This window comes from Schistocerca americana, chromosome X (genome assembly GCF_021461395.2).
Source record: "Schistocerca americana isolate TAMUIC-IGC-003095 chromosome X, iqSchAmer2.1, whole genome shotgun sequence".
Lineage (NCBI taxonomy): Eukaryota > Metazoa > Arthropoda > Insecta > Orthoptera > Acrididae > Schistocerca > Schistocerca americana.
In genome coordinates, this window is record NC_060130.1 from 356,032,249 (window position 1) to 356,043,898 (window position 11,650).

Genomic DNA, 11,650 nt, shown 5'->3' on the forward strand with positions numbered 1-11,650 from the left:
ACTCACAGCTTTACTCCTGCCAGTACCTCGTCTCCTACCTTCCAAACTTTACAGAAGCTCTCCTGCGAACCTTGCAAAACTAGCACTCCTGAATGAAAGGATATTGCGGAGACATAGCTTAGCCACAGCCTGGGGGATGTTTCCAGAATGAGATTTTCACTCTGCAGCGGAGTGTGCGCTGATATGAAACTTCCTGGCAGATTAAAACTGTGCGCCCGACCGAGACTCGAACTCGGGACCTCTGCCTTTCGCGGGCAAGTGCTCTACCAACTGAGCTACCGAAGCACGACTCACGCCCGGTACTCACAGCTTTACTTCTGCGAACCTTGCAGAACTAGCACTCCTGAATGAAAGGATATTGCGGAGACACGGCTTAGCCACAGCCTGGGGGATGTTTCCAGAATGAGATTTTCACTCTGCAGCGGAGTGTGCGCTGATATGAAACTTCCTGGCAGATTAGAACTGTGTGCCCGACCGAGACTCGAACTCGGGACCTTTGCCTTTCGCGGGCAAGTGCTCTACCAACTGAGCTACCGAAGCACGACTCACGCCCGCTACTCACAGCTTTACTTCGCAGGAGAGCTTCTGTAAAGTTTGGAAGGTAGGAGACGAGGTACTGGCAGAAGTAAAGCTGTGAGTACCGGGCGTGAGTCGTGCTTCGGTAGCTCAGTTGGTAGAGCACTTGCCCGCGAAAGGCAAAGGTCCCGAGTTCGAGTCTGGGTCGGGCACACAGTTTTAATCTGCCAGGAAGTTTCATATCAGCGCACACTCCGCTGCAGAGTGAAAATCTCATTCTGGACTAGTACATTGTGTTCCGTTGACACTAGCACATTGGTGGCACCAAATACGGTAGTGCCACGAGCATAGGGACTGAACCAATGAGGAGTGGGACCGTGTGCTCTTCTCATATAAGAGCAGATTCAATGTGAGTAGTGATTCTGGACGTTGCCTAATATGACGAGAGATGGGAACAAGTAACGCATGTAGGAATATTATCGAACATGATCGTTTTGGTGGACCAGTGTTATGATGTGGGGAGGCATAACGTTACATGGACATACTGACCTCCAAATGTGATTGTGACACTGTGCTTCTTCTACATGTGAGTCTTTTTAGGGGGTTAATTCTTCCCTGATTTAATTTTTATTGATGGCAATGCGCGATCGCACCGAACAGCGCAGGTGGAGGTGCTCTTGGAATGACAGGATATTTTGCGAATAGACTGGTCACGTTGTTCCCCCGACTTAACTCCCATATCGCACGATAGGGATGCGTGGGGGGGGGGGGGGACGTAATGCGGCACGTTCACATGCACTAACGACCATCCAGCACTTGTCAGCCGCGTTAGTGTTCCTAAAGACTAGAAAGCAGCACAGGTCACTCCAACATTCAAGAAAGGGAATAGGAGTAACCGATTGAATTACAGAACCATATCACTGGCCTCAATTTGCAGTAGGATTTTGGAGCATATACTGTACTCGAACATTGTGAATCACCTTGAAGAAAATGACTTATTGATACATAACCAACACGGATTCAGAAAATATCGTTCTTGTGCAACACGGCTAGCTCTTTATTCCCACGAAGTAATGAGTGCTGTCGACAAGGGATTTCAGATCGATACCATATTCCTAGATTTCCAGAAGGCTTTTGATACCGTTCCTCACAAGCGACTATTAATTCAAATGGATAAATTAATTGTTTAAAATATTTATTTAAACGATCGACACAGTACAATATAAAGAATAATATATCGGAGCAGAGAATGTAGCGCGATATTCTGACAATACAAGTGACGAAAGGATCTACTTGCATGTTCTACAGGCATCTGCAACCTGTGGAAATGAGGTTCATAAACATCATATATAACATGTATGACATACGGATGGCTTCTTTCAGCATAGGAAAACATACGAGGAAATTTTCCATTCGAAGAGGAGATAAACAGAGTGACCTTATATCCCAGAAAATAATTTTAGCAGTCATTGAGTTTTTTTTTTTTTTAAAGAAGGGGGAAGTACAATAAATGGGAAAAGACACACTAATTTGAGATTTGTAAACGATGCAGAATGATATGTAGATGACAGAATTGCAATCCTCTATAAAGGCCTTATCAGATAATTGCGAAAAAGCGGGCTAAATAAATCTGTCCAAAACAAATTTTACACACAAGTGATTAACTGCAGAACACATAATACTGAACAACAACTATCTAAAGAATGTTAACGAGTATGTTTATTTGGGGCAGTTAACTGACAACCAAGGAGACTTAAATTTCTCCCCAAATCAAGCAAAGTAAAAGTGAAAGGAAGGTTAATGTTTAAGGTACCGCCAGCAACGAGGTAATAAGAGACGGAGCACAAGCTCGGTTTAAGGAAGGATGGAGAAGAAATTCGACTGTCCTCTTTGAAAGGGACCATCCCAGCATTTGCCCCAAGCGATTGAGGAGAATCATACAAAATTTTGAACAGTTGTCCTCCCGACTGCAAGTTGAGTGTATTAACCACTGCACTACCTCGCTTGGTATCAAGCTAAGCTGGAGGGCTTAAACGCAACTGTTTTTAAATATTTCAACAAATTTAAAAAATGGTTGTTTTAGAAGAGCGTGTTATTCCCCTACTGACATAAAACTGTGAAACTTGTTTTCCAAAGGAAACTTCGAACAGCTCATAGAGCTATGGGAAGGTCTCTTACACGTCTCGCCAAGAAAGACTGGAAAAGAAGTGAAGACGTAAGGTCAATAACAAAACTTCAGGATGTTGTGGAATATGTAAGAGGCTCTAAAATGGAAATGGGCAGGACTGATCGCACGAGTGAATGACGGAATATGGACAAAGGGGTACTAGAGAGGAGGTCCGGAGAAAAACGAAGAACACAAGTCAGACCTCCTGACCGCTGAGATAAAACACTGAAGAAAGGTGCCGGCTTCACCTGGCAGAAGACAACCAGAGACTGAGAGGCATGGAAACAGCGACTGTAATTACATTTGTTACCTTAAGATTAAAGAGGCTGTATTGTGTAAACGTTGAATTAGCTTAAGAATAACTAAATGAATTTTAGTTGGCATACAGGGAGATATCATAAGCAGTGAAAACGGGCAGTAATGAATTCTGGAATATCTCGCCGACAAGCAAAGGCATGGTCGGAGCGAAACCGTAGATCAGGTGGCGACGTAACAGGCTGGCAAGCGGTCACCGCAGAGCTGGTTTCTCAGATTTATATCTGCGCCGCGATGCCGCACCACATTCCACTGAATAAGCAATTAGGACGATGAATTGATATAGCTCCATATTTAACACACATTCCAAGACAGTAGTGGGGCTAAATTTCATTATGACAAATTTATAATCAGCGGGTGGAGCGGTATATCTGTAAAAGTACCGGTAAGACAGGTCTGAACGGTGCCCGGATCCTGTTCATCATGAAAGCTGCTTTCGTCGGCACGTACATTTCTCCGGTGCGAAAATACACAAAGAAACTTCCAAAAGAGAGCTTGATCATAATTGCTTCTCAGTATTTTTCTGATCAAAACCAAATTTTTCCATCTGTTTTGTTAAATGATGTTACGTTAATAAACGTGCTGCGTATTTGTCTGTGCATGACACCTGGTTTTTCTTCTCCGCACTTTCCGCCGGACGCGATGGCCGAGCGGTTCTAGGCACTTCAGTCCGGAACCGCGCGACTGCTACGGTCGCAGTTTCGAATCCTGCCTCGGGCATTGATTTGTATGATGTCATTAGGTTAGTTAGGTTTAAATAGTTCTACGTCTGGGGGACTGATGACCTCAGATGTTAAGTCCCATAGTGCTTAGAGCCATTTGAACCAAAAGATTACACCGATACCAGTTTGGGGAACACCAGAGAAAACGAGGAAGAAAACTGTATCGTTGTTGACAGAGAGAAAAGTAAAATCGACTGATGAAGACAGTGACTGTGTTGTTTGTGAAACAAACCACTAAATAATAATAATAAAAAAAAGACGCGCAGATGATGCAGATGTGTGTAGCGACTGTGTTGTCAAGCAGTTAATATCAATTGTAGAACTGTCGGTTTTTGTAATACAAACTTTTATTTTCTATTACTTGATCACAAAATATATAATAAAATTTGTGATGGTCACAAATGTATTTTGCCATCTTACCCTGATCGGCATGATGAGACGCCAAGTAGTCCAACCTAGAAGAAAAAAAATACTAAGGGACATGAAAGTTATCACATTATTATATACATCAGATTCCAATTTCAAGGAACTTTGGCATGCATGTGTGATTAATTTTGTTTTGAAAATCCCAAAATTTCCATTTCAGTTTCATGCAGAAGAAAAAAGTATGGCATCTTTCCCCGAAATATCACATTACATCCTTCCACATACGTAACGCGAAATTCCCACAACAAGAAAATCCAAGAAATTAGAGCTAATCCGAAGGTTTCCGGGCAATCATTCTTTCCACGCCAATCGCAAATGGAACAGGAAAGGGGCAAAATGTATTGGTACCAGAAGTAACATCCGCCATACAGTGTTGGTTCAAATGGTTCAAATGGCTCTGAGCACTATGGGACTCAACTGCTGAGGTCATTAGTCCCCTAGAACTTAGAACTAGTTAAACCTAACTAACCTAAGGACATCACAAACATCCATGCCTGAGGCAGGATTCGAACCTGCGACCGTAGCGGCCTTGCGGTTCCAGACTGCAGCGCCTTTAACCGCACGGCCACTTGGGCCGGCGCCATACAGTGTAAGTCGGCTTGTGGAGTATAGATGTAGAAGCAAAAGTGCAGGTCCTCAAACATAAGTACCAATATTTCTAGTCCAGATGTTCACGGGAAAACCTTTGGTGATGAGATTTAATTGCACATCGACTCTCACAAGCCCAGACATTTCTACACTACTGGCCATTACAATTGCTACACCAGGAAGATGACGTGCTACAGACTCGAAATTTAACCGACAGGAAGAAGATGCTGTGATATACAAATGATTAGCTTTTCAGAGCATTCACACAAGGTTGGCGCCGGTGGCGACACCTACAACTTGCTGATATGAGGCAAGTTTCCAACCGATTTCTCATACACAAACAGCAGTTGACCGGCGTTGCCTGGTGAAACGTTGTTGTGATGCCTCGTGTAAGGAGGAGAAATGCGTACCATCACGTTTCCGACTTTGATAAAGGTCGGATTGTAGCCTATCGCGATTCCGGTTTATCGTATCGCGACATTGCTGCTTGCGTTGGAGGAAATAAAATGACTGTTAGCAGAATACGAAATCGGTGGGTTCAGGAGGGTAATACGGAACGCCGTGCTGGATTCCAACGGCCTCGTATCACTAGCAGTCGAGATGACAGGCATCTTATCCGCATGGCTGTAACGGATCATGCAGCGACGTCTCGATCCTTGAGTCAACAGATGGGTGCATTTGCAAGACAACAACCATCTGCAAGAACAGTTCGACGATGTTTGCAACAGCATGGACTACCAGCGCGGAGACCATGGCTGCGGTTACCCTTGACGCTGCATCACAGACAGGAGCGCCTGCGAAGGTGTACTCAACGACGAACCTGCGCGCACGAATGGCAAAACGTCATTTTTTCGGATGAATCCAGGTTATGTTTACAGCATCACGATGGTCGCATCCGTGTTTGGCGACATAACGGAGAACGCACATTGGAAGTGTATTTCGTCATCGCCATACTGGCGTATCACACGGCGTTATGGTACGGGGTGCCATTGGTTACACGTATCGGTCAAATGGTTCAAATGGCTCTGAGCACTATGGGACTCAACTTCGGAGGTCATCGGTTCCCTAGAACCTAGAACTACTTAAACCTAACTAACCTAACGACATCACACACATCCATGCCCGAGGCAGGAATCAAACCTGCGACCGTAGCGGTCGCGAGGTTCCAGACTGTAGCGCCGGCCGTCTCGGTCACCTCTTGTTGGCATTGACGGCACTTTGAACAGTGGACGTTACGTTTCAGATGTGTTACGACCCGTGGTTCTACCCTTCATTCGATCCCTGCGAAGCCCTACATTTCAGCAGGATAATGCACGACCGCATGTTGCAGGTCCTGTACGGGCCTTTCTGGATACAGAAAATGTTCGACTGCTGCCCTGACCAGCACATTTTACAGATCTCTCACCAATTGAAAACGTCTGGCCAATGGTGACCGAGCAACTGGCTCGTCACAATACGCCAGTCACTACTCTTGATGAACTGTGGTATCGTGTAGAAGCTGCATGTGCAGCTGTACCTGTTGACGCTATCCAAGTTCTGTTTGACTCAATGCCCAGGCGTATCAAGGCCGTTATTACGGCCAGAGGTGGTTGTTCTGGGTACTGATTTCTCAGGATCTATGCAACCAAATTGCGTGAAAATGTAATCACATGTCAGTTCTAGTATAATATATTTGTCCAATGAATACCCGTTTATCATCTGCATTTCTTCTTGGTGTAGCAATTTTAATGGCCAGTAGTGTATTCTAACTGTCAAAATAATCGGTATGTAGACTGATGCCCTCATCTGCGAACATTCGTGTTTGTGGAAGGCAGCAGCATTAAAATTACTAAAACAATACTACTTCGCAAATTCCGTACGAGAAGCACGGGTAGCGGGGGCTGTCTGGTGGTGAGTGGGTGGTTTTTTAGGTTACAGAGTATCGAGAAACTATAGAAAGTGCGTGAGCCTAAATGGGTGCAGGACAGTCACAGGAAGCAACAATAGATATTGTAGTTGTAAACTGTCGTATCTATTATGAAAAAGAACCAGAGCTCCGAGCGCTAATAGGAAGCACCGAAGCTCAAATCGTTATAAGTACGGAAAGCTGGATAAAGCTGGAAATAAGCGCAGCCAAAATTTTTACAAAAGGCCTAACCGTGTTCAGAAATGATAGGTTAAATACTGTTTTTTAGTGGCGTGTTTATTACTGTCAGAAGCACTTTACCTTACCTTGGTGCCAAATAGAGGTAGATAGTTCCTGACAGAGGTACAGGTAGAGGTTATACTTGAGAAGCGGAATAAATTAATAACTGGTTTCTTTTACCGACCCACGATTCAGATGACACAGTTGCTGAACAGTTCACAGAAAACTTGAGTCTCATTTCAAATACATACCCCACACATACAGTAATAGTTTATGGTGATTCAATCTACCCTCAATATGTTGGCGAAAGTACGTGTTTGAGTCGAAGATAGGCGTAAAACGTTGTCCAATCGTTCTGAATGCGTTCACAGAAAATTATTTTGAATAATTAGGTGAGGAGCCCACTCGAAGTGTTAATTTTTGCGAAAACATACTTGATCTCGTATCAGCAAATAGTCATGAGCAAATAAGGAACCATCCGACGGATGTAGGTATTTGTGACCGCAAGATCATTGTAGTGAGACTCAATACCGTAATATCCAAACCGACCAAAAATAAACGCAAAATACATCTATTTAAAAAAGCGGGTAATAATTCGCTTGAGGCCTTCTTAAGAGAGTCCCCACTCCTTCAAGCCTAAATATGTAAGGGTAGACCAGATGTAGTTTAAATTAAAAGAAATTGTACCGATGGCTATTGAAAGACATGTACGAAACGAATTAGTAAGAGATGGCAGTGATCGCCCACGGTATACTAAACAGGTCAGAACACTGTTTCAGAAGCAACGAAAGCAGCACGTCAAATTTAAAAGAACGTAAAACCCTCAAGATTGGCTTAGTTTTACAGAACTTCGAAATTTAGCGCGAACTCCAGTGCGAGATGCTTTTAATACTTTCCACAACGAAACTGTGTCTCGAAATCTGGAAGAAAATCCTAAGAACTTCTGGTGGTATATGAAGTATATCTGCGGAAAGACACAATCAATACCTTCACTGAGCGATAACAACTGTGGTTTTGCTGGTGATAGCGCTACTAAAGCAGAGTTACTAAATACGGTGCTCCGAAATTCTTTCACCAAAGAAGACGAGGTAAATATTTCAGAATTTGAACCAAGAACAACTGCCAACATGAGTAAGTTAGAAGCAGATATCCACGGTGCAGCAAAGCAGCTTAAATCACTTAATAAAGGCAAGCCATCCAGTCCTGACTGCATACCAGTCAGGTTTCTCTCAGAGCATGTTAATACAATAGCTCCATGTTTAGCAACCACATGCAACCGGTCGCTCGACGAAAGAAAGTTGCTCAAGTCACACCAGTACCCAAGAAAGGAAATAGGAGTAACCCGCTAAATTAAAAATCCATATCGCTAACGTCGATTTGCAGTAGGATTTTTGAACAGATACTATGTTCAAACATTATGAGTTATCTCGAAATAACCATTTATTGACAAACAGACAACACGGATTCAGAAAATATCGTTCTTGTGAAACACAACTGGCTCTTCATTCTCACGAAACAATGAATGCTATGGACAGGGATGACGAATTGTTTCTACATTTTCAGATTTCCAGAAGGCTTTTGACAGCGTATCTCAAAAGCGACTTCTAATCAAACTATTTACCTATGGACTATTGTCTCGGTTGAGCGACTGGATTCATGATTTCCTGTCAGAAAGGTCACAGTCCGTAGTAATTGGCTGAAAGTCATCAAATAAAACAGAAGTAATATCTGGGGTTCCCCAAAGATGTGTTATAGCCCCTCTGCTGTTCCTGATCTACACGTATAAACGATTTAAGAGACGATCTGAATAGCAGATGATGCTGTCACTTACGGTCTGATAAAGTAAAAAATTGCAAAACAATTTAGACACGATATCTGTATGATTTAAAAGTGGCAGTTGATTCTAAATAATGAAAAGTGTGAAGTTATCCATATGAATACCAAAAGAAACCGACAAAATTTCGGTTACACGATAAATCACACAAATATAAAGGCTGTAAATTCAACTAAATACTTACATAATATAATTACGCATTTTCTTCTCTCGATGTAGGAAAATATGTTCTTGACACCAACACACACATGGAGAAATGTTCATTGTAATAAAATAATAAACGAAAAACGGTAGTTTCCTTTTGTTCTACAGTATTAATTTATTGTGTTGACCGGTTTTCGGCTTACGAGGACTTCATCAGACATTTACTGACTATTGTCGCCAAAGAAGTTACAATGCTTGGAAACGACAGTAGAAAAAAAGTTACACGCCTAGACTGAAGCACATACGCACAATGAATGGCATCTTTGGCAGCGTGATGGTAATGCAACGTAAAAAGTAAAAAACTGAACGATAAACAAATATAAAGGGAGTAAACAGGAAAAATACTTTAACGCAAAACTGGAAAAGTATGCCTACGTAACAGTTTATATCAATAAACAAAATAATAACTCTGTTCTCAAAAACTGTGCCTATATAACAGTTTGCATTAAATAAATGAACGAAGCAAAATGAAAACAGTACTTGTCGAGACTACTTATTTTTCAGGGAAATTAATAAACATCTAGCTCACGGTCCAGTTCTAATCTTACATGACCAGACACAGCTTAATACTTTCTCTCTTCTAAACTTCACATAGTCCTTAGTTTTTCATTTCTTCTCACACTGCCTGTTCCTTCTTATTCCCCTATTTTCCTGTAGTCATTGAGTTCTTTTTTTTTTAGAAATTGCCTGTGTAATCCATATAGTCTGTTGTTGCAATTGTTAGGTCTTTCTTTTAATTAGTACTTGTATTACTTTCCATGTTTGATACCTCTTGTAGTTGTTTCATCTAGTAAAGCTTTTATTTTATTTGTTTCATTTATTTAATGCAAATTATTATATAGGGATTGTTTTTGGATATATTATTAGCATTTTCCTGTTTGCTCCTTTTATATTTGTATATTGATCAACTTTTTACTTTTTAAATTGCAGTACCACCACACTCTCCAAGAAAATGCACATTCCTTCATTTACCTGCATTTATTCATTCCTGTTTATCTTAATGATATTGCTTAAGTTCTTCAAATATTCTGTAGTTACAAATGATAATTCTTTCTTTCAATTGGTTTGTGTCTCACTCTTCATGTTTTATACCTCTTGAAGTAGCCTTGTTGTTGTTGTGGTCTTCAGTCTTGAGACTGGTTTGATGCAGCTCGCCATGCTAATCAACCCTGTGCAAGCTTTTTCATCTCCCAGTACCTACTGCAGCCTACATCCTTCTGAATCTGCTTAGTGTATTCATCTCTTGGTCTCCCTCTACGATTTTTACCCTCCACGCTGCCCTCCAATACGAAATTGGTGATCCCTTGATGCATCAGAACATGTCCTACCAACCGATCCCTTCTTCTAGTCAAGTTGTGCCACAAACTTCTCTTCTCCCCTATCCTATTCAATACCTCCTCATTAGTTATGTGATCTACCCATCTAATCTTCAGCATTCTTCTGTAGCACCACATTTCAAAAGCTTCTATTCTCTTCTTGTCCGAACTATTTATCGTCCATGTTTCAGTTCCATACATGGCTACACCGCATACAAATACTTTCAGAAACGAGTTCCTGACACTTAAATCTATACTCGATGTTAACAAATTTCTCTTCTCCAGAAACGCTTTCCTTGCCATTGCCAGTCTACATTTTATATCCTCTCTACTTCGACCATCATCAGTTATTTTGCTCCCCAAATAGCAGAACTCCTTTGCTACTTTAAGTGTCTCATTTCCTAAGCTAATTCCCTCAGCATCACCCGACTTAATTCGACTACATTCCATTATCCTCGTTTTGCTTTTGTTGATGTTCATCTTATATCTTCCTTTCAAGACACTGTCCATTCCGTTCAACTGCTCTTCCAAGTTCTTTGCTGTCTCTGACAGAATTACAGTGTCATCGGCGAACTTTAAAGTTTTTATTTCATCTCCATGGATTTTAATACCTACTCCGAATTTTTCTTTTGTTTCCTTTACTGCTTGCTCAATATACAGATTGAATAACAGCTGGGAGAGGCTACAACTCTGTCTCACTCCCTTCCCTTTGATGTCCCTCGGCTCTTATAACCGCCATCTGGTTTCTGTACAAATTGTAAATAGCCTTTCGCTCCCTGTATTTTACCCCTGCCACCTTCAGAATTTGAAAGAGAGTATTCCAGCCAACATTGTCAAAAGCTTTCTCCAAGTCTACAAATGCTAGAAACGTAGGTTTGCCTTTTCTTAATCTAGCTTCTAAGATAAGTCGTAGAGTCAGTATTGACTCACGTGTTCCCATAGCCTTATCAAATGCTAATTCTATTTTATTTATTAATATAAACTGTTATGTAGGCATGCTTTTCCAGTTTTGTATTATAGCTTTTTCCTGTTTTCTCCATTTGTATTTATTTATTGTTCAGCTTTTTACTTTTTACATTTCATTACCACCACACTGTCAAAGCTGTCATTTACTATGCGCTTGTGCCTGCTTCAATCTTGAAGTGTAACTTCTTTTCCAGTGTTGTTTACAAACATTGTAGCTTCTTTGGCGACAATAGTCAGTAAATGTCTGATGAAGGACTTCTAAGCCGAAAACCGGTTAATACGATATATTAATACTGTAGAACAAAAACAAACTAGCGCTTGTTCTACCGAGAAGCGAACGAAGATTCAGTTAATGCAATAACATAAGAGATTCAGAGTTCCCACAGAAAGATTTAAGTGTTCGTTTTTCCCGCGTACTTTTCGAAAGTGGAATGGTAGAGAAGTAGCCTGAAGGTCTCTAAGAGACACTTA

General features: G+C 41.5%; 1 non-coding gene across 1 annotated transcript; it reads right to left on the reverse strand.

Annotated features, from left to right (window-relative positions):
- Positions 1 to 210: 210 nt before the first annotated feature.
- On the reverse strand, positions 211 to 285 carry Trnas-cga. Its single transcript has one exon. It is a non-coding gene; the product is annotated as a tRNA-Ser (tRNA).
- Between the last annotated feature and the right edge of the window lie 11,365 nt (positions 286 to 11,650).